The following is a 20,599-nucleotide window of genomic DNA, read 5'->3' on the forward strand; positions in this document are numbered from 1 at the left end:
GACTCGAGCCTGTTAAACTTGGCGATGAAAGACAAAGCATTTGAGTCTTCAGTAATATTAGACATACTGTAACATATATATCCAAGAACAAGTTGGGAGGGGCTATCGTCCCTATCGCCGTCCCCGTGGACCCGCGCCTGATTGTTACTCGCAAACAGTAAGGGGTGTAACAGGGATGGCCCTTTTTGGAAGGCACTCAAATGTCAACCTTTCTTCCACATAATTTACCCTGGACAAACGAAGCTTTGGCGTTTGGGCTCACAGCCAGGATAGTATATTCCTCCGTGGTACTTTCGTTGTGTGTTGTCATTGCGTATTGTCCTTTCGTCAATTTCATCCAATCGCCATTCATTCTCACCTTCGATATTAGCCAAAAGCGCAGAAAAGCGATGAAAAATTAATAAATTAATCAATTGAAAATAGTAACTGTTATTTGTAACTGTATGCTCAGATCAGCTAATCGGGTCCCGGGTTCGAATCCTGGCCTGGGCATAGGTGTTCCTTGCGAGTGTCCCTTCATCAATTTCACCATATCACCACTCAACATCATCGCGATTAGCCAAATGTGGTAGAAAGCGATGCTAACATAGCAAAAATCAAATCAAAATTAGCTAATCGGGACTGGACCTACAGTTTCAGGTGGGATCCGAACCACCGTGCAGTTTGATTCCACCATGGATCTAACCCTGAACCAGGGTGCGAAATCATTGAAAACTGGTGGGGGGAGAAAGTTCTTCATCTACAAACCCCCTCCCACAGAAACATGTGTAAATTATACGATATACATATTTGTAATGTTATTAAAAGTACAAATATATTACTCAATTAAAAATATATTATTATTAATTACATAAAGGAAATTAATTTGTTACTTTTATACATATCAGATATTGCAAAGCAGCTAACTAATTCCTTTACTAACTGGTTAAAGATGTTAATAAATTATGAAATAGTTGAAGTGGTTTTATTATGTGTAAGTTTTGTTTAGTTTGTGCTTGATGTTAATCTCGTATATCAACTAGATTTCATAGTTGATTATTTTCTTGCATTCTTGTTTTACTTTTATTGTGCGTATTGATGTAGATTTGTTAGTGATATCTTGAGAGAGAGAGAATGCATTCAATTGTCACAACTACACTAATTTGTGTGTCTTTTGGATATTATTCTTAGTGAAGTGTATTCGAAATTAAAAGTAATTGCTTATCTTTTGTTTGTTATAACTACCACTCTGGCCCAAGTTCCTTTTGTTTTATGCGATTTCATCATGTTACGAATGCAATTTTTACATGGTTCGATTTCGATGAACGTTTGTTAACATATACTGCGGAGTTTTAGCGATTACTTAAGGGTTTTGTTCAATATATGCTTTCATGGTTAGGTTAGGTTGGTTAGGTTTGGTTCCCTTAGCATTAAAATAAAGTCCCTAAATGCATTCTACTAAGGTTCCGATTTACTTCTACATTCATTCCCATGCTTCTACGATATTTACTGTCGGTTGTCGATGGAGAATATCTTGTCCATGAGAAGTGCGTAAGGCAATTTTCAATTTGTGTTTTTTCAACATAAATAACTTTTTCGAGTCCAAACAGCCTCATTACTTTAAGGAAGGTTCAAATTTCGTGTGACAATGATTTCCAAAATTCTACGACAATTGGTCTTTGAGCTAGGAGAAATCATAAAACAATCGGAACCCTTACCAAAACTCTCCCCCTCGGAAATTTTTGGTGGGGAGATTTTTGAGGCCAAGATTGTCGGTGGGGGGAAATCCCCCGTCCCCCCCAGGATTTCGCACCCTGAACCCTTTGATTACCAGGCGACAGTGTTAAACTGCTCTACAACTCCTTACTTTCACACACTGGGGATGAAACATGCTGGACTCGAAAGTGCGAAAGGTAAAGGTAGTGGCTGAAAACAAATCAACAGTGCGAATGTAACAGTAAAATAAAAAAATGTTACTTTTTACCTTCCGAGGCTGCTAGCCGGTTCCCGTTCAGGTGCACATGTGGTTACGTTCCTGTATTTAGTCCATTCCCGCTTCCCCTCTGTCTGCGACCCCCCTACTCTTCGCGCTAACACAACGTAACACCTCTCCTCCGTCAGACTTAACCCGGAACTTGCCAGATTCGAAAATAGAACTTCCGAATTCAGCTTCTCTCCCCAGTTAGATAGGGCTTTTAATTGTCCTTCTTTTGTTCCGAGATTGCTTCGAGTTCCCTTGGGTGGAAGGCCTTCTTGTACGGTAGCCAACCGCTGGGTGAGGTAACAGAATACATAGCATTGGAGCAGGAATGTTACCGTTCGAACCCTTTGCCCTTTTCATCATTTAACAGTCACCGTGACATACGCTCCGGATTGTTATCCCAACCTTCCCGGAATCGAACTAACTCTCCCGGAAAAACTTTATCATCTCCCGGAATTACAAGAGTTAGTATTCAGTGGCGGCGATTGAGTTTGAAAACTGGGGGCAAGGTGCCAAAACCAGAGGGGCAAGGACAGTTTACTTTCCCTTGGTACAGTCAACGGCAAAGATAATAGTAGGCAATATTCCCACCGCTATTTTCATTACTTTATTATTCTACATCCTGGGTTGTTTAAACGAACGAAATTCTGTTGATTCGAAGTAGTTATTATCCTCTGAATATTGACGATTTTTATTTCAATTCATTATCATTACATTGCGTAAAAAAGAGCGAATTAAAATGGTAAAGGACAATTCGCTCACTGTTTCTTTTGCTGTTGGGTGTACATAAGGTTTAGCATAGTGCGGAAGCAATTTATTATGTTTTTTATTTTCTTTTGGCATGTATTTGCAGAAGGAATTTGTTATGCAAACCAAACAATCAAACTTATCAAGATTGTGAAAAATTAGTCATTGTTTAAGTAAATGCGATTGGGGGGATAGGAAGTTTAAACATATTATTGCGCCAAAACGTCTACACAAGAGCTGCAGAAAACAATAACAAGGGCATTTTTTGCGTCAAAGTCTCGAGACTTCTTTATTTCCCTTTATCCAACTTTGCTTCTTTATGTAGATGTATTTTATAGTTGCCTTGTTCCAGGGGGTTCCAGGTTCGATAACCGGTGGAAGCACAGAGGTTCGGATTCCACTTTAAACTATAGGTCAGTAGTAGAGGAATACGATAACGTCTGTCGCTATTTAATATTCGCAATTCATTTGCACGTATTTATAACTAATTTGCACGGGTTTTAATTCATTCGCACGTACTTAGAATTCATTTGCATGTACTTAGAATACTTTACATTTATGTATTTGCATGTTTATAACTTTTTATGAATATATATTTATTTATTTTATGAAAAATATGTATATAGAAGGTAATTAGAGGTACTAAAGGCTATGCATATGGTTTTATATTCATTACTGCAAAGTATGTAATGTATAAAATGTTAATATTAATGTTTATAATATTGAAAATAAGTTTTCTATGGTTTATGAACCGCTATGAACGGTGGTAATGGGTGTAGGTACAGGTTCAATTACGATTGGGAACGGTCCCGGTACTCGAACCCACGATATGTAATATTATTAATTAGTACTATGTAATAATTTCATCATGTTATGAAACACGATGGTGCAACACGCTAGACAGAATACTGTCTCCGAATTTTGACTCCGCTCTGATGCCAGACAGAGAGAATGAATTAATATTCAGCGCAGGTAGAGAAGAAAGGAATTTTGGGGAAGCGCGTTCAAGGTCAAATGACGTCACAACGTCAGAACAAACAAAGAACCCGGTTGACCAATCAGAACCGGTTTTTTCAAGGTTAACCAGTACGCAATAACAGGGGAAAGCTATGCAATACTGTAGGGCAGGGGAGGGATTGAGCCAGACAACAAAGGATGTCTAGAATGCGCAGCAAGGGTCAAATCTCTGAAGCTATGCGGTTTCCGCCGCCAATTAATATTCCGCTCAGGTTTGCCTTCAAGGCACAGGACGCTCTAGCGCAGGTTTTTTTTATCTGTACTATGAAGAAGGGAGACCTATTAGGGACGGGGCCTACAGTTTTCACCATTTGCTTTTATCACGGGGTAACAAACCTAGGACCCTTTGATTATTGATTTAGGTAGTAAATGTATGTTACTGTGTGCTATTTAACTTAATTTTGAGTTTATTTTTTACCAAACTTTGACTTTATGTCAAATCTTTTACAAGTTTTTATGTATTTTTACCAAAATAACACTATTTGTACTATTCAGGCAACATTTTTTATTAAATTTTGGACTCGCAAAGATATTTTTACAACTTTTTAACTTATTATTTTACAATTTTATGTTAATTTTTTACCAAAATAACACTATTTGTACTATTCAGGCAACACTTTTATTAAATTTTGGACTCTCAAAGATATTTTTTCAACTTTTAACTTATTATTTTACAACTTTATGTTAATTTTTTACCAAAATAACACTATTTGTACTATTCAAGCATCATTTTTTATTAAATTTTGCACTCACAAAAAACATTTTTACAACTTTTTAACTTATTATTTTACAATTTTATATTAATTTTTTACCAAAATAACACTATTTGTACTATTCAGGCAACATTTTTTATTAAATTTTGGACTCACAAAGACATTTTTTCAACTTTTAACTTATTATTTTACAACTTTAAGTTAATTTTTTACCAAAATAACACTATTTGTACTAATCAGGCAACATTTTTTATTAAATTTTGGACTCACAAAGACATTTTTCAACTTTTAACTTCTTATTTTACAACTTTATGTTAATTTTTACCAAAATAACACTATTTGTACTATTCAGGCAACATTTTTTATTAAATTTTGTATTTACAAAGAGATTTCTTCAACTTTTAATTTATTATTTACAAGTTTATGCCTATTTTTTACTCAAATAACACAATTCTATCTGTTCAGGAAAGACTTTTAGTTACATTTTCGACACACAAAGTGTGTGTTCTCAACTTCTATCTGTTTATTTCACAAGTTTAGGCTTATTATTACCAAAATAATACAATTCAATCTGTTCAGGAAAGACTTTTAGTCGCATTTTCGACACACAGAGTGTGTGATCTCAACTTCTATCTGTTTATTTCACAAGTTTAGGCTTATTATTACCAAAATAACACAATTCTATCTGTTCAGGAAAGACTTTTAGTCGCATTTTCGACACACAAAGTGTGTGTTCTCAACTTCTATCTGTTTATTTCACAAGTTTAGGCTTATTATTACTCAAATAACACAATTCTATCTGTTCAGGAAAGATTTTTAGTTACATTTTCGACACACAAAGTGTGTGTTCTCAACTTTTATTTGTTTATTTTACAAGTTTAGCCTAATATTTACTCAAATGACACTATTTATATTATTCAGGCACCATTTTTATTACATTTTGGACTCTCAAAGAGAGAGAGAGACACACACACACACACACACACACACACACACACACACACACACACACACACAGAGAGAGAGAGAGAGAGAGAGAGAGAGAGAGAGAGAGAGAGAGAGAGAGAGAGAGATTTTTTCCAAGTTTACAGGATTATTCTCTAGATTACTCAAATAACACAATTTAGATGTGTTTTGAATTATATTTTGGATGCAAAAGTATGTTTTGACAAGTTCTACCCTTTCATTTTACAAGTTTAGGCTTATTATTACTCAAATAACACAATTTAATCCAGTCAGGAAGGATTTGTTATTATATTTTGGATGCACAAAGAGAGGTTTTCAACTTTTTTATTGATTTTTTGCAGGGTATGTATTAATTTTTATTTATTTTGTTTTGTATCATATATACATTTACAAATTTTTAACTTAGAGTTTAGTATTTATTTAATTTTTTCAAAAACACTAAAAAAAAGTACTTTTAGCTAAAATGTAAGCCACAGAATATATTATTATTATTATTATTATTATTATTATTATTATTAGGGTTTACTGATTTCTACTATGCTATTTTTGGTTCTGTATTTCTATATGTATTTATTTAGGGCACGTTACGCCTGCCACGCAGGAAAGTTTGTTTATTTTAGAGTTTGCTGAGTATTTTGTTACTGCTATACTAGGTAAAAGTTTTCTAAATATACCAGATAGAGCTCTATATACTTTTGTTTTTGCTATTTTGGAGATGATGCGATCAGCACCACTCTCCATCTGCTTTTTATTTTATGTACCCAATATTATTTTGAGGCTTAGTGAATTCTAGAGCCTATTTATGCAGGAGAGAGGAGAGAGGACTTGAAAATTTTGATCTCAGACAACCCACAACTATTTGTCAGAGTATTTTAAAGGATATTTTATACTTATTATGTGCCACTAGAATATCAAAGCTTGCTTAATTTTTATGTCTGTAACGCATTTATTGTATTTCTAGCTAAGGCTTACTGGATAAAGTACACGAAATGTTTAACATTTCAACTATTTGCTTTTATACGAGGGCAATTTTTTAGTGTAACGAAAATTATGATGTGTCTATGAGGTCTGAAACCCCTTTACCGATGGGTCCATAACTGGACGCTTACCAACATTGTTTTTTTTAAATATAACCATTTATCAATATATTGACAATTCACAGGACAAGACGAAGTTCAAAGACAACTGACTATATGGACCATAGGTTCACTTGCTAAACTTTTTTCTATGCTAGAAGAATAATTTAGCCTTATAGCCTTTTTCAAGGTATTTTAGAAGTATTACTGGGTTTTTTGGGTGCATCAACATTTGGGTTATTTCCATTTGGTTTATTATACGAGGCTACAATCACTATATGTCTATGAGGACTAAAATACATTTATTGAAGCTAAAACCTTAGGCTGTAACTAGGGACTTAGCATGTATGTCGACAATTTATAGGACAACACGAACTTTACAAAGGATTGTAGGTGATGTAGGCCCACACGCCAGAGCTTTGTTAATCTGCAAGAAGCATTTACAGCTAATGCTACGAGGATATAATGTTAATTTTTCATTGTTTCAAAAGAATGCTATCTTTTTATACACCCAATATTTGCTTTTTCAAGTAACTACATGTGCCAGAAGCACTTACAGGCCAACTCTAACTAGACTTATGTAAATGTAGCAAGAACTATATTTCTGAGGAAGCACGCAAAAGCAGATTACCAGATTAAAGTATCAGAAAAACAGATTTTTCTATGCAAGTATATTTTTATTGACTGGATTATTTAACAGATCAAACAGGAAGACTGCAAAATTCATTAAATGTAGGTCTATCGTATAGGTGGTTTCAGAGATATAAAAAGAACAAATATAAGATTTCGCTTGTTTTGCTTCTGAGGCTAATCGCGACGCTAAGGGTAAATGGCGAGGAAATGTAACGGAGGAGAAACACTCCCAAGAGTTATGGGCTGCATGTAAGTTAATACCACAGAGATATTACAGTAGGTGTAGGTTCTACCACCAGAACTTTTCTATTATAATAATACTGGTTATGCTGTACTGTTAGCTAAAGATGCTGATATTTGAGAAACTTAAAAGCTTATTTGCAAAATTTTAGATAAATAATAATCTGTTAGACTGTAAACATATTTTATATCCATTCTGCTAAAGATCCGATGACAAAATTTAAAAATTGTAATCGCCCAGACAGGGACTCGAACCCTGGACAGATAGGTTAAAAGCCTAATGCTATACCAACTAAGCTATCTGGGCACAAGGTATTTTTTTCTTGAAAAGTTAGTTATGTTAAGAAATATATTGAAACATTTGAGAACACTTTTGGTCTGGTTCGACAGAGAAGGAGACAACATTTCCAAATTTTTACAGACTGGGTGTATTTTTCCACTATAGAGGCCTTCACTATATGTAATTGGAAACGCTAAAGTTCAGCTAGCTTCCAAAATTGAGGCAAAGATTGTGTTTGACGAGATTAACAAGTTACAATTATATCCAGTTACGGACAAATAAAGCTAAAACTCTCAGATTTACTGTACTAGCCTAGTTTTAGTAACATTTTCTTCACTTTAGTACAAATACCAAAGAAATAGGTATATTTTATTTATAATTTGACAAAATGTACTAGTATTTAATTCACAAAGTTAGGTAAAAAACAGTATTTTTTAAAAATATTGTTACTGCCTTCAAATTTTATGTTATTTAGCCACTAACAACTGGTTTACACTGTTTGGCATCCTTTAAATAGGAAAATAAGGAATTATTTGTTTAGTATTTTTACTACTTTATATTTATTTAAGAAAACAATTCTACAGTTCAACTTAATTTTTAACAAATTGTTACTAATTTATATATCAAAGTTATGTTATTTAGAGTGTATGAAGGCGTATAAAGTTAATATTTGTACTTATCAGCGCAACTAACAATTATATTTTACACACAAAAGATAATGTTTACAGTTAAATTACTTGAATCAGAGAATAATATTTTACAGTAATTGATTCATTCAGCACTAGTCAGTACTTTTATGCATCAGAAAGTTTTTTAATTTTCTATTACGCATGCTATTTTGGGCTATTCTTAAAATGTATTTCTAAGGCAAACTGGTTTAATTTTCTGCTTATAATGCACAGTTGACAGTTTTCGCACAATGCATTGTACATTTGTTATATACTCTACTTACAATCCAAATATTATGCTTATTTAATGTATAACTAACTAACTCTCTAGCCTTCTTAAACCCGAATGTTCATGGCTGCAGCAACACATGCCTTTCATCTGTCCCTGTTCTGAGTAAGATCTATATACTCCTTTCCTTCCCTACCAATTTCCTTTAGGTCCATCTCTACATTATCCCTCCATCTTTGTTTTGGTCTTCCTATTGGTCTTTTATCATCAGTTTTCCCAACAAGAATCCTGTATACTCTTCTTTCCTCTCCCATTCGTACCACATGATCTACACACCTAAGTCTTCTTGATTTAATCATTCTAATAATATCTGGACATGAATACAAATTATGTACTTCTAAATCATGTAACCTTCTCCACTCATCTGTCTCCTCATTTGTTTTAGGCCCAAATATTTTCCTAAGGATTTTATTTTCAAATACTCTCAATTTATGTTCCTTTTTCAATGTAAGGGACCAAGTTTATTTACTGTATTTAACTTTTATTTTTTGTAATTAACAAAAATTAAAAGCGTATACTGTAGTTATTATATCTTTTTCTAACAGTTTATTTTGAAATTAATATTATTAGGTATAGTCTTTGATTTATAACTGTATTGCTTTTTTTATCAATTTATCTAAGAGTACACGTGGACAAACACATGTGTACACACTTTTATGTACATAGATATGCCTTTTTTTTCAATAATTTCAGTATGAAGATTGCACTTTAGCTATTCAAGCAAGGGTAGGAAAGGTAGGATTTCTGAGAATTTGTTGCAGGATTTTGTTGTCCAAGTATAGATGAGAACTGAGCTGGGAGACTGTTTTGAACCTTTTCATGAGAGTTTGCATGTGAACTGTATGCAAATTGAGCAATATTGACTGTGCATGCTTCTAAGTTTTGCTGTTATTTCACATCAACTTTGTGAGACTGTAGACAGTTTTCCCATTTCAAGTAGTTTTTATTGATTGTATTTGTATATGTTTTGGGGACTTAACAGTTTTATGTTATGAGGCAGTTTATTGTAGAATATTTTTACCTGATGGTATGAGATATTGAGTGTCTGCTGTTTTACTTGTAATTATTTTCCTTTTTTGTGTTGTGTATTTGACTATATTTTGTCCAAGTTCGTAGTATTTAGAATAATTGTTATTGACTTGTAGATGTAGGGACTAATAATCCTTTGCAAGATGCCCTATACTTTAGTCTGAACATTATTCTTAGTGTTCACTTTTGAAGCCTTAGTATTCTGGTAGTATTATTAATGTAGAGGTAAATTAGGCTGAAATGTAGGCATTTTTCTTATAAATTATACTCACTTAGTTGGTTCAGCAGGTACAAGTTGCATGATGTTTTACTGCTGATGATGTTAATTTGCTCTTCTTATGTACTACGTATGATGTAGCTTACTTGAGTAATTGGAATTTTCTAATGAAAAAAGGATTGCTTGTCTATTTTATTCCTATGTTATTGAGTTTGTCCATAAGGAAGCCATGTTTTTTACTCTATCCTATGACTTGGAAGAATCTAGATATATTGTGTTTGCAGTTTTGTTTATCTAAGGTTGACTATTGATTTCTCTTTCTGGATGCCATGTTGGTTCTGTGTATTCCTTTTGCTGCTTGAATTTGACTTAGGTTGTTTGCTTTTTTTCTTAGATCTTTATTTGTTCAGTATTTTTTTATTTTTTTATTTTAATTACTTTAATTTTACATTAACTAATATATTTTACTTTAAGAACAAAATATTTTACTCTAGTATAAAAACTTCTACTAACAAAAATGTACTATTATAACTTTTAATTTTAGAAAATTGTATTTTTAAAACTTTAACATTGAAAAATTGATTTTTAATTACTTTAATTTTATATTAACTAACAAATTTTAAATTAACAACAAAATAATTTGCTATACTATAAAAACTTCTACTAACAAAATATACTATTATAACTTTTAATTTTAGAAAATTGTATTTTTAAAACTTTAACTTTGAAAAATTAAATTTTAACACACTTTGACTTTAACAATGTACTTTGAATTTTTTATGTAAAAAAATATTAAATAATAAAAAATACTGAACAAATAAAGATCTAAGAAAAAAAGCAAACAACCTAAGTCAAATTCAAGCAGCAAAAGGAATACACAGAACCAACATGGCATCCAGAAAGAGAAATCAATAGTCAACCTTAGATAAACAAAACTGCAAACACAATATATCTAGATTCTTCCAAGTCATAGGATAGAGTAAAAAACATGGCTTCCTTATGGACAAACTCAATAACATAGGAATAAAATAGACAAGCAATCCTTTTTTCATTAGAAAATTCCAATTACTCAAGTAAGCTACATCATACGTAGTACATAAGAAGAGCAAATTAACATCATCAGCAGTAAAACATCATGCAACTTGTACCTGCTGAACCAACTAAGTGAGTATAATTTATAAGAAAAATGCCTACATTTCAGCCTAATTTACCTCTACATTAATAATACTACCAGAATACTAAGGCTTCAAAAGTGAACACTAAGAATAATGTTCAGACTAAAGTATAGGGCATCTTGCAAAGGATTATTAGTCCCTACATCTACAAGTCAATAACAATTATTCTAAATACTACGAACTTGGACAAAATATAGTCAAATACACAACACAAAAAAGGAAAATAATTACAAGTAAAACAGCAGACACTCAATATCTCATACCATCAGGTAAAAATATTCTACAATAAACTGCCTCATAACATAAAACTGTTAAGTCCCCAAAACATATACAAATACAATCAATAAAAACTACTTGAAATGGGAAAACTGTCTACAGTCTCACAAAGTTGATGTGAAATAACAGCAAAACTTAGAAGCATGCACAGTCAATATTGCTCAATTTGCATACAGTTCACATGCAAACTCTCATGAAAAGGTTCAAAACAGTCTCCCAGCTCAGTTCTCATCTATACTTGGACAACAAAATCCTGCAACAAATTCTCAGAAATCCTACCTTTCCTACCCTTGCTTGAATAGCTAAAGTGCAATCTTCATACTGAAATTATTGAAAAAAAAGGCATATCTATGTACATAAAAGTGTGTACACATGTGTTTGTCCACGTGTACTCTTAGATAAATTGATAAAAAAAGCAATACAGTTATAAATCAAAGACTATACCTAATAATATTAATTTCAAAATAAACTGTTAGAAAAAGATATAATAACTACAGTATACGCTTTTAATTTTTGTTAATTACAAAAAATAAAAGTTAAATACAGTAAATAAACTTGGTCCCTTACATTGAAAAAGGAACATAAATTGAGAGTATTTGAAAATAAAATCCTTAGGAAAATATTTGGGCCTAAAACAAATGAGGAGACAGATGAGTGGAGAAGGTTACATGATTTAGAAGTACATAATTTGTATTCATGTCCAGATATTATTAGAATGATTAAATCAAGAAGACTTAGGTGTGTAGATCATGTGGTACGAATGGGAGAGGAAAGAAGAGTATACAGGATTCTTGTTGGGAAAACTGATGATAAAAGACCAATAGGAAGACCAAAACAAAGATGGAGGGATAATGTAGAGATGGACCTAAAGGAAATTGGTAGGGAAGGAAAGGAGTATATAGATCTTACTCAGAACAGGGACAGATGAAAGGCATGTGTTGCTGCAGCCATGAACATTCGGGTTTAAGAAGGCTAGAGAGTTAGTTAGTTATACATTAAATAAGCATAATATTTGGATTGTAAGTAGAGTATATAACAAATGTACAATGCATTGTGCGAAAACTGTCAACTGTGCATTATAAGCAGAAAATTAAACCAGTTTGCCTTAGAAATACATTTTAAGAATAGCCCAAAATAGCATGCGTAATAGAAAATTAAAAAACTTTCTGATGCATAAAAGTACTGACTAGTGCTGAATGAATCAATTACTGTAAAATATTATTCTCTGATTCAAGTAATTTAACTGTAAACATTATCTTTTGTGTGTAAAATATAATTGTTAGTTGCGCTGATAAGTACAAATATTAACTTTATACGCCTTCATACACTCTAAATAACATAACTTTGATATATAAATTAGTAACAATTTGTTAAAAATTAAGTTGAACTGTAGAATTGTTTTCTTAAATAAATATAAAGTAGTAAAAATACTAAACAAATAATTCCTTATTTTCCTATTTAAAGGATGCCAAACAGTGTAAACCAGTTGTTAGTGGCTAAATAACATAAAATTTGAAGGCAGTAACAATATTTTTAAAAAATACTGTTTTTTACCTAACTTTGTGAATTAAATACTAGTACATTTTGTCAAATTATAAATAAAATATACCTATTTCTTTGGTATTTGTACTAAAGTGAAGAAAATGTTACTAAAACTAGGCTAGTACAGTAAATCTGAGAGTTTTAGCTTTATTTGTCCGTAACTGGATATAATTGTAACTTGTTAATCTCGTCAAACACAATCTTTGCCTCAATTTTGGAAGCTAGCTGAACTTTAGCGTTTCCAATTACATATAGTGAAGGCCTCTATAGTGGAAAAATACACCCAGTCTGTAAAAATTTGGAAATGTTGTCTCCTTCTCTGTCGAACCAGACCAAAAGTGTTCTCAAATGTTTCAATATATTTCTTAACATAACTAACTTTTCAAGAAAAAAATACCTTGTGCCCAGATAGCTTAGTTGGTATAGCATTAGGCTTTTAACCTATCTGTCCAGGGTTCGAGTCCCTGTCTGGGCGATTACAATTTTTAAATTTTGTCATCGGATCTTTAGCAGAATGGATATAAAATATGTTTACAGTCTAACAGATTATTATTTATCTAAAATTTTGCAAATAAGCTTTTAAGTTTCTCAAATATCAGCATCTTTAGCTAACAGTACAGCATAACCAGTATTATTATAATAGAAAAGTTCTGGTGGTAGAACCTACACCTACTGTAATATCTCTGTGGTATTAACTTACATGCAGCCCATAACTCTTGGGAGTGTTTCTCCTCCGTTACATTTCCTCGCCATTTACCCTTAGCGTCGCGATTAGCCTCAGAAGCAAAACAAGCGAAATCTTATATTTGTTCTTTTTATATCTCTGAAACCACCTATACGATAGACCTACATTTAATGAATTTTGCAGTCTTCCTGTTTGATCTGTTAAATAATCCAGTCAATAAAAATATACTTGCATAGAAAAATCTGTTTTTCTGATACTTTAATCTGGTAATCTGCTTTTGCGTGCTTCCTCAGAAATATAGTTCTTGCTACATTTACATAAGTCTAGTTAGAGTTGGCCTGTAAGTGCTTCTGGCACATGTAGTTACTTGAAAAAGCAAATATTGGGTGTATAAAAAGATAGCATTCTTTTGAAACAATGAAAAATTAACATTATATCCTCGTAGCATTAGCTGTAAATGCTTCTTGCAGATTAACAAAGCTCTGGCGTGTGGGCCTACATCACCTACAATCCTTTGTAAAGTTCGTGTTGTCCTATAAATTGTCGACATACATGCTAAGTCCCTAGTTACAGCCTAAGGTTTTAGCTTCAATAAATGTATTTTAGTCCTCATAGACATATAGTGATTGTAGCCTCGTATAATAAACCAAATGGAAATAACCCAAATGTTGATGCACCCAAAAAACCCAGTAATACTTCTAAAATACCTTGAAAAAGGCTATAAGGCTAAATTATTCTTCTAGCATAGAAAAAAGTTTAGCAAGTGAACCTATGGTCCATATAGTCAGTTGTCTTTGAACTTCGTCTTGTCCTGTGAATTGTCAATATATTGATAAATGGTTATATTTAAAAAAAACAATGTTGGTAAGCGTCCAGTTATGGACCCATCGGTAAAGGGGTTTCAGACCTCATAGACACATCATAATTTTCGTTACACTAAAAAATTGCCCTCGTATAAAAGCAAATAGTTGAAATGTTAAACATTTCGTGTACTTTATCCAGTAAGCCTTAGCTAGAAATACAATAAATGCGTTACAGACATAAAAATTAAGCAAGCTTTGATATTCTAGTGGCACATAATAAGTATAAAATATCCTTTAAAATACTCTGACAAATAGTTGTGGGTTGTCTGAGATCAAAATTTTCAAGTCCTCTCTCCTCTCTCCTGCATAAATAGGCTCTAGAATTCACTAAGCCTCAAAATAATATTGGGTACATAAAATAAAAAGCAGATGGAGAGTGGTGCTGATCGCATCATCTCCAAAATAGCAAAAACAAAAGTATATAGAGCTCTATCTGGTATATTTAGAAAACTTTTACCTAGTATAGCAGTAACAAAATACTCAGCAAACTCTAAAATAAACAAACTTTCCTGCGTGGCAGGCGTAACGTGCCCTAAATAAATACATATAGAAATACAGAACCAAAAATAGCATAGTAGAAATCAGTAAACCCTAATAATAATAATAATAATAATAATAATAATAATAATATATTCTGTGGCTTACATTTTAGCTAAAAGTACTTTTTTTTAGTGTTTTTGAAAAAATTAAATAAATACTAAACTCTAAGTTAAAAATTTGTAAATGTATATATGATACAAAACAAAATAAATAAAAATTAATACATACCCTGCAAAAAATCAATAAAAAAGTTGAAAACCTCTCTTTGTGCATCCAAAATATAATAACAAATCCTTCCTGACTGGATTAAATTGTGTTATTTGAGTAATAATAAGCCTAAACTTGTAAAATGAAAGGGTAGAACTTGTCAAAACATACTTTTGCATCCAAAATATAATTCAAAACACATCTAAATTGTGTTATTTGAGTAATCTAGAGAATAATCCTGTAAACTTGGAAAAAATCTCTCTCTCTCTCTCTCTCTCTCTCTCTCTCTCTCTCTCTCTCTCTCTCTCTCTCTCTGTGTGTGTGTGTGTGTGTGTGTGTGTGTGTGTGTGTGTGTGTGTGTGTGTGTGTCTCTCTCTCTCTTTGAGAGTCCAAAATGTAATAAAAATGGTGCCTGAATAATATAAATAGTGTCATTTGAGTAAATATTAGGCTAAACTTGTAAAATAAACAAATAAAAGTTGAGAACACACACTTTGTGTGTCGAAAATGTAACTAAAAATCTTTCCTGAACAGATAGAATTGTGTTATTTGAGTAATAATAAGCCTAAACTTGTGAAATAAACAGATAGAAGTTGAGAACACACACTTTGTGTGTCGAAAATGCGACTAAAAGTCTTTCCTGAACAGATAGAATTGTGTTATTTTGGTAATAATAAGCCTAAACTTGTGAAATAAACAGATAGAAGTTGAGATCACACACTCTGTGTGTCGAAAATGCGACTAAAAGTCTTTCCTGAACAGATTGAATTGTATTATTTTGGTAATAATAAGCCTAAACTTGTGAAATAAACAGATAGAAGTTGAGAACACACACTTTGTGTGTCGAAAATGTAACTAAAAGTCTTTCCTGAACAGATAGAATTGTGTTATTTGAGTAAAAAATAGGCATAAACTTGTAAATAATAAATTAAAAGTTGAAGAAATCTCTTTGTAAATACAAAATTTAATAAAAAATGTTGCCTGAATAGTACAAATAGTGTTATTTTGGTAAAAATTAACATAAAGTTGTAAAATAAGAAGTTAAAAGTTGAAAAATGTCTTTGTGAGTCCAAAATTTAATAAAAAATGTTGCCTGATTAGTACAAATAGTGTTATTTTGGTAAAAAATTAACTTAAAGTTGTAAAATAATAAGTTAAAAGTTGAAAAAATGTCTTTGTGAGTCCAAAATTTAATAAAAAATGTTGCCTGAATAGTACAAATAGTGTTATTTTGGTAAAAAATTAATATAAAATTGTAAAATAATAAGTTAAAAAGTTGTAAAAATGTTTTTTGTGAGTGCAAAATTTAATAAAAAATGATGCTTGAATAGTACAAATAGTGTTATTTTGGTAAAAAATTAACATAAAGTTGTAAAATAATAAGTTAAAAGTTGAAAAAATATCTTTGAGAGTCCAAAATTTAATAAAAGTGTTGCCTGAATAGTACAAATAGTGTTATTTTGGTAAAAAATTAACATAAAATTGTAAAATAATAAGTTAAAAAGTTGTAAAAATATCTTTGCGAGTCCAAAATTTAATAAAAAATGTTGCCTGAATAGTACAAATAGTGTTATTTTGGTAAAAATACATAAAAACTTGTAAAAGATTTGACATAAAGTCAAAGTTTGGTAAAAAATAAACTCAAAATTAAGTTAAATAGCACACAGTAACATACATTTACTACCTAAATCAATAATCAAAGGGTCCTAGGTTTGTTACCCCGTGATAAAAGCAAATGGTGAAAACTGTAGGCCCCGTCCCTAATAGGTCTCCCTTCTTCATAGTACAGATAAAAAAAACCTGCGCTAGAGCGTCCTGTGCCTTGAAGGCAAACCTGAGCGGAATATTAATTGGCGGCGGAAACCGCATAGCTTCAGAGATTTGACCCTTGCTGCGCATTCTAGACATCCTTTGTTGTCTGGCTCAATCCCTCCCCTGCCCTACAGTATTGCATAGCTTTCCCCTGTTATTGCGTACTGGTTAACCTTGAAAAAACCGGTTCTGATTGGTCAACCGGGTTCTTTGTTTGTTCTGACGTTGTGACGTCATTTGACCTTGAACGCGCTTCCCCAAAATTCCTTTCTTCTCTACCTGCGCTGAATATTAATTCATTCTCTCTGTCTGGCATCAGAGCGGAGTCAAAATTCGGAGACAGTATTCTGTCTAGCGTGTTGCACCATCGTGTTTCATAACATGATGAAATTATTACATAGTACTAATTAATAATATTACATATCGTGGGTTCGAGTACCGGGACCGTTCCCAATCGTAATTGAACCTGTACCTACACCCATTACCACCGTTCATAGCGGTTCATAAACCATAGAAAACTTATTTTCAATATTATAAACATTAATATTAACATTTTATACATTACATACTTTGCAGTAATGAATATAAAACCATATGCATAGCCTTTAGTACCTCTAATTACCTTCTATATACATATTTTTCATAAAATAAATAAATATATATTCATAAAAAGTTATAAACATGCAAATACATAAATGTAAAGTATTCTAAGTACATGCAAATGAATTCTAAGTACGTGCGAATGAATTAAAACCCGTGCAAATTAGTTATAAATACGTGCAAATGAATTGCGAATATTAAATAGCGACAGACGTTATCGTATTCCTCTACTACTTAGGTCCAGTCCCAATTACCCTTTCTGTGTATAAAGTGGACTTATAACAGCAAATCAATCAATCAAACAATTCCTCCCCATTAATTGCTATTAGCCAAAAGTGTACTTTAGTATTATACGGACTACCTCCAATTAGTACACTATACGTACCTAACCTAACTCAACCTAACCTAACCTTCATACCTAATTAGTACGCCATAAGAACCTAACCTAACTAATTAGATATGAATGTTAGGTTAGGTAGACAGACCTACGTATAGCGTACTAATTAGAGGTCGTCCGTATAATACTAAAGTACCGCCAAAGGTGGAAGAGAAGCTATATGAACAGCCCTGAATGACTCAGTTTGATTTATTTTAGATATATTTGCCAGTGCTCGCCTGTTCTGAGTAAAACGGTGCAGAGCCAACAATTTGTAATGTGTTCCCTACCAATTGAACGATGCCCGTCTGTGCTGAACCGAACCATGTCCCGCCAACAGTTCACAGTGGGTTTCCCGCGTTCTAACCCGTAACATGCCACACAGAACTCGTTGTCTGTAAACAATTTCGTAAAATGTAGAAATTCATTACACGTACAGTCAACGGCAAAGATACTGGTAGGCAAATTGTCCACAGCTATTTTCATTACTTTTTTAATCTACATCCTGTGTTTTTTTAAGAAATGAAACTATGTTGGTTAGAAGCAGGCATTGTTCTCTGCTTATCGACGTCATTATTTCAATTCAATGTCATCACATTGTGTAATACAGACCGAATAAAAATGGTGGAGGACAATTCGCCTACTGTTTCTTTCGCCGTTGAGTGTACAACAGCGATGTAGTTGGCGGGACGAACTGCAATCAGCCAAAAATAAAACTTTCTTCCTGGAAATAGAATCGCAAATACGCTAGTTGATTTCCTTTTAAAATTATTCCGATTATTCTTCTCCGACAATTTGTAATAGTCTGGCAACCCTTAATATATTGAGCAAACAGAGGAAGGGGTGAAACTTTTTTTTACCTCTCCTATGGTCCTCTGTTGATAATACGATGATAGAAAAAAAAATCTGGAATATTTCCTTCGGAATATCGTCCGTTTCTAGGGGAGAATGGCGTTTCTATAAGATGGTATTATCTTATCTAAGGTTATGAAGATTACGGTGGATTATGGCGTATCAGTGTGATTGATTGCAATATTTTTCTACTTTCTCCTGGGTTATTCGTAAGCACGCGCGTAGTGCAGCGGTAAGTGTATCGCGATGTGACCTCAAGGGTCCTAGATTGGATTCGTCGATCATTTATTTCATCAGTTCATGATTCATCCACATCCTCGCGATTAACCAAAAGAGGGAGATAAGCGACTTGAAATAAATTAGAAACAAAAAAAATAGGTTGAAGAAAGTCGGGCGATGAATATTTGGCATCAGAGTCGACATTTTGAATATCCTAAGCAAGGGTCACCCAAAATCTGTACAGTATATGAAGGGTCGTATTAAGTTATACTCAGACTAAAGATAATGCTTCAAAGTTAAGTTACAAGCTTTATATGTACTAAGGTGAACATGTGCACAAACGTGTGACGTAATTTGGGCGACACTGTCCTAGACGAATGCAACCTGAATTACCGTACAATCTTTCAGATGTAATACAACACTAAGCCCCGCGACAGGTTAACTTTGCAGCAACGTTTTGCATATATAGACCCAAATGTGCACGCAGAATATAGTTCCGCTGCAATACTGACGATTTTCTCACTGTCTGCGATATGAACAGCTCGGTGGTTGAGGTTGAGAATGGCACGGGAGATGCAGAGCGTCGTTCTCACGCGGATTAATACATAAAACCTGCTGCAAACTTAACCTGTCCCGGGGTTTAGGGCTCCCGGGTTCAACCCCGGCCTGATCATAGATGTTCTTTGTCACTTTGTGAGTGTCCAAAGTGGCAGAAAAAAGAAGTAAAATAAATCAATCAATCAGATGTAACACAAGTGTAGCGAATAACATGGTGCAATGGACCTCCTTCTCTTCCTTGTTTCTGCTTACAAGTCGATGTGCAAGAGCTCGGTAAAGTTTGTTTTTAGTTAACTTTATGCCCAGATAAACTAATCAGGACTGGACTTGTAATTTACAGTGAAATAAATCCTAACCTCAATGTGCCTCAGCCGAAAATCCAATTCGAGACACCTCCATTAGAAGGCGATAGCGTTTGCCACTATGCTGTAGGAAAGCGAAGGTCAGTTTGCTTCTCACGTTTCTGTGAGAATGATTCTTCTCTGTCACTTTTACCCAAAGTCGCGTGGATACAATTTGTGTGCAAGGGCAACCTTGTGAATCGCTACCTTCAAGTCATTATTACCAGACAGTCGTAAACGGCCCAATAACCTACATGCGTCGCTTCATTGATTTATTTGATTTAGTTTATTTTAAACAGAGAAATGAAGGAATATAGATAGAAACAACGAGGAAAAGAAAAAAGTAGAAGAGAGAAACTGAGGAAGAAAATGAGCTAGAGAAGTGGTGGTTTTGTTTTAGTGTGTGTGTGTGTGTGTGTGTGTGTGTGTATGTGTGTGTGTGTGTATGTGTGTGTGTGTGTGTGTGTGTGTGTGTGTGTGTGTGTGTGAGAGAGAGAGAGAGGGGGGGGTGGGGGAAAGAAAGAAAGAGAGAGAAGTGAAGAAAGAACGAAAGATACAAAGATAGACAAGAATGAAAGAATAAAGAGGTATGAAGTTGAGAAATAGACGAAGAAAGTGAAAGAAAAATGAAAAATATAGACAAACATAAGACAGAGAGGGAGGGAAGAGATACAGATAAGAAGAAAGAGATAGTGAGAGAGAGAGAGAGGGGGGGAGG

At 33.1% G+C, this 20,599-nt stretch overlaps 1 protein-coding gene across 5 annotated transcripts in view; it reads right to left on the reverse strand.

Moving 5' to 3' along the window:
• LOC145986675 (putative fatty acyl-CoA reductase CG5065) overlaps nucleotides 1-20,599 on the reverse strand; it is a 138,759-nt gene that overhangs the window by 83,316 nt on the left and 34,844 nt on the right. The window contains exon 1 of one of the 5 annotated variants that reach the window (XM_083120968.1): nucleotides 1,964-2,067. The exons of 3 other annotated variants lie outside the window; for them this stretch is intronic. The gene's annotated coding sequence lies outside the window, so the exon portion shown is untranslated. Of the gene's footprint in view, nucleotides 1-1,963; nucleotides 2,068-20,599 lie in introns of those variants that run through there. One more of the 5 variants, XM_083120965.1, reaches the window with a different exon arrangement.

The sequence above is a fragment of the Lepisma saccharinum genome, chromosome 4, assembly GCF_977018435.1.
Source record: "Lepisma saccharinum chromosome 4, izLepSacc3.1, whole genome shotgun sequence".
Lineage (NCBI taxonomy): Eukaryota > Metazoa > Arthropoda > Insecta > Zygentoma > Lepismatidae > Lepisma > Lepisma saccharinum.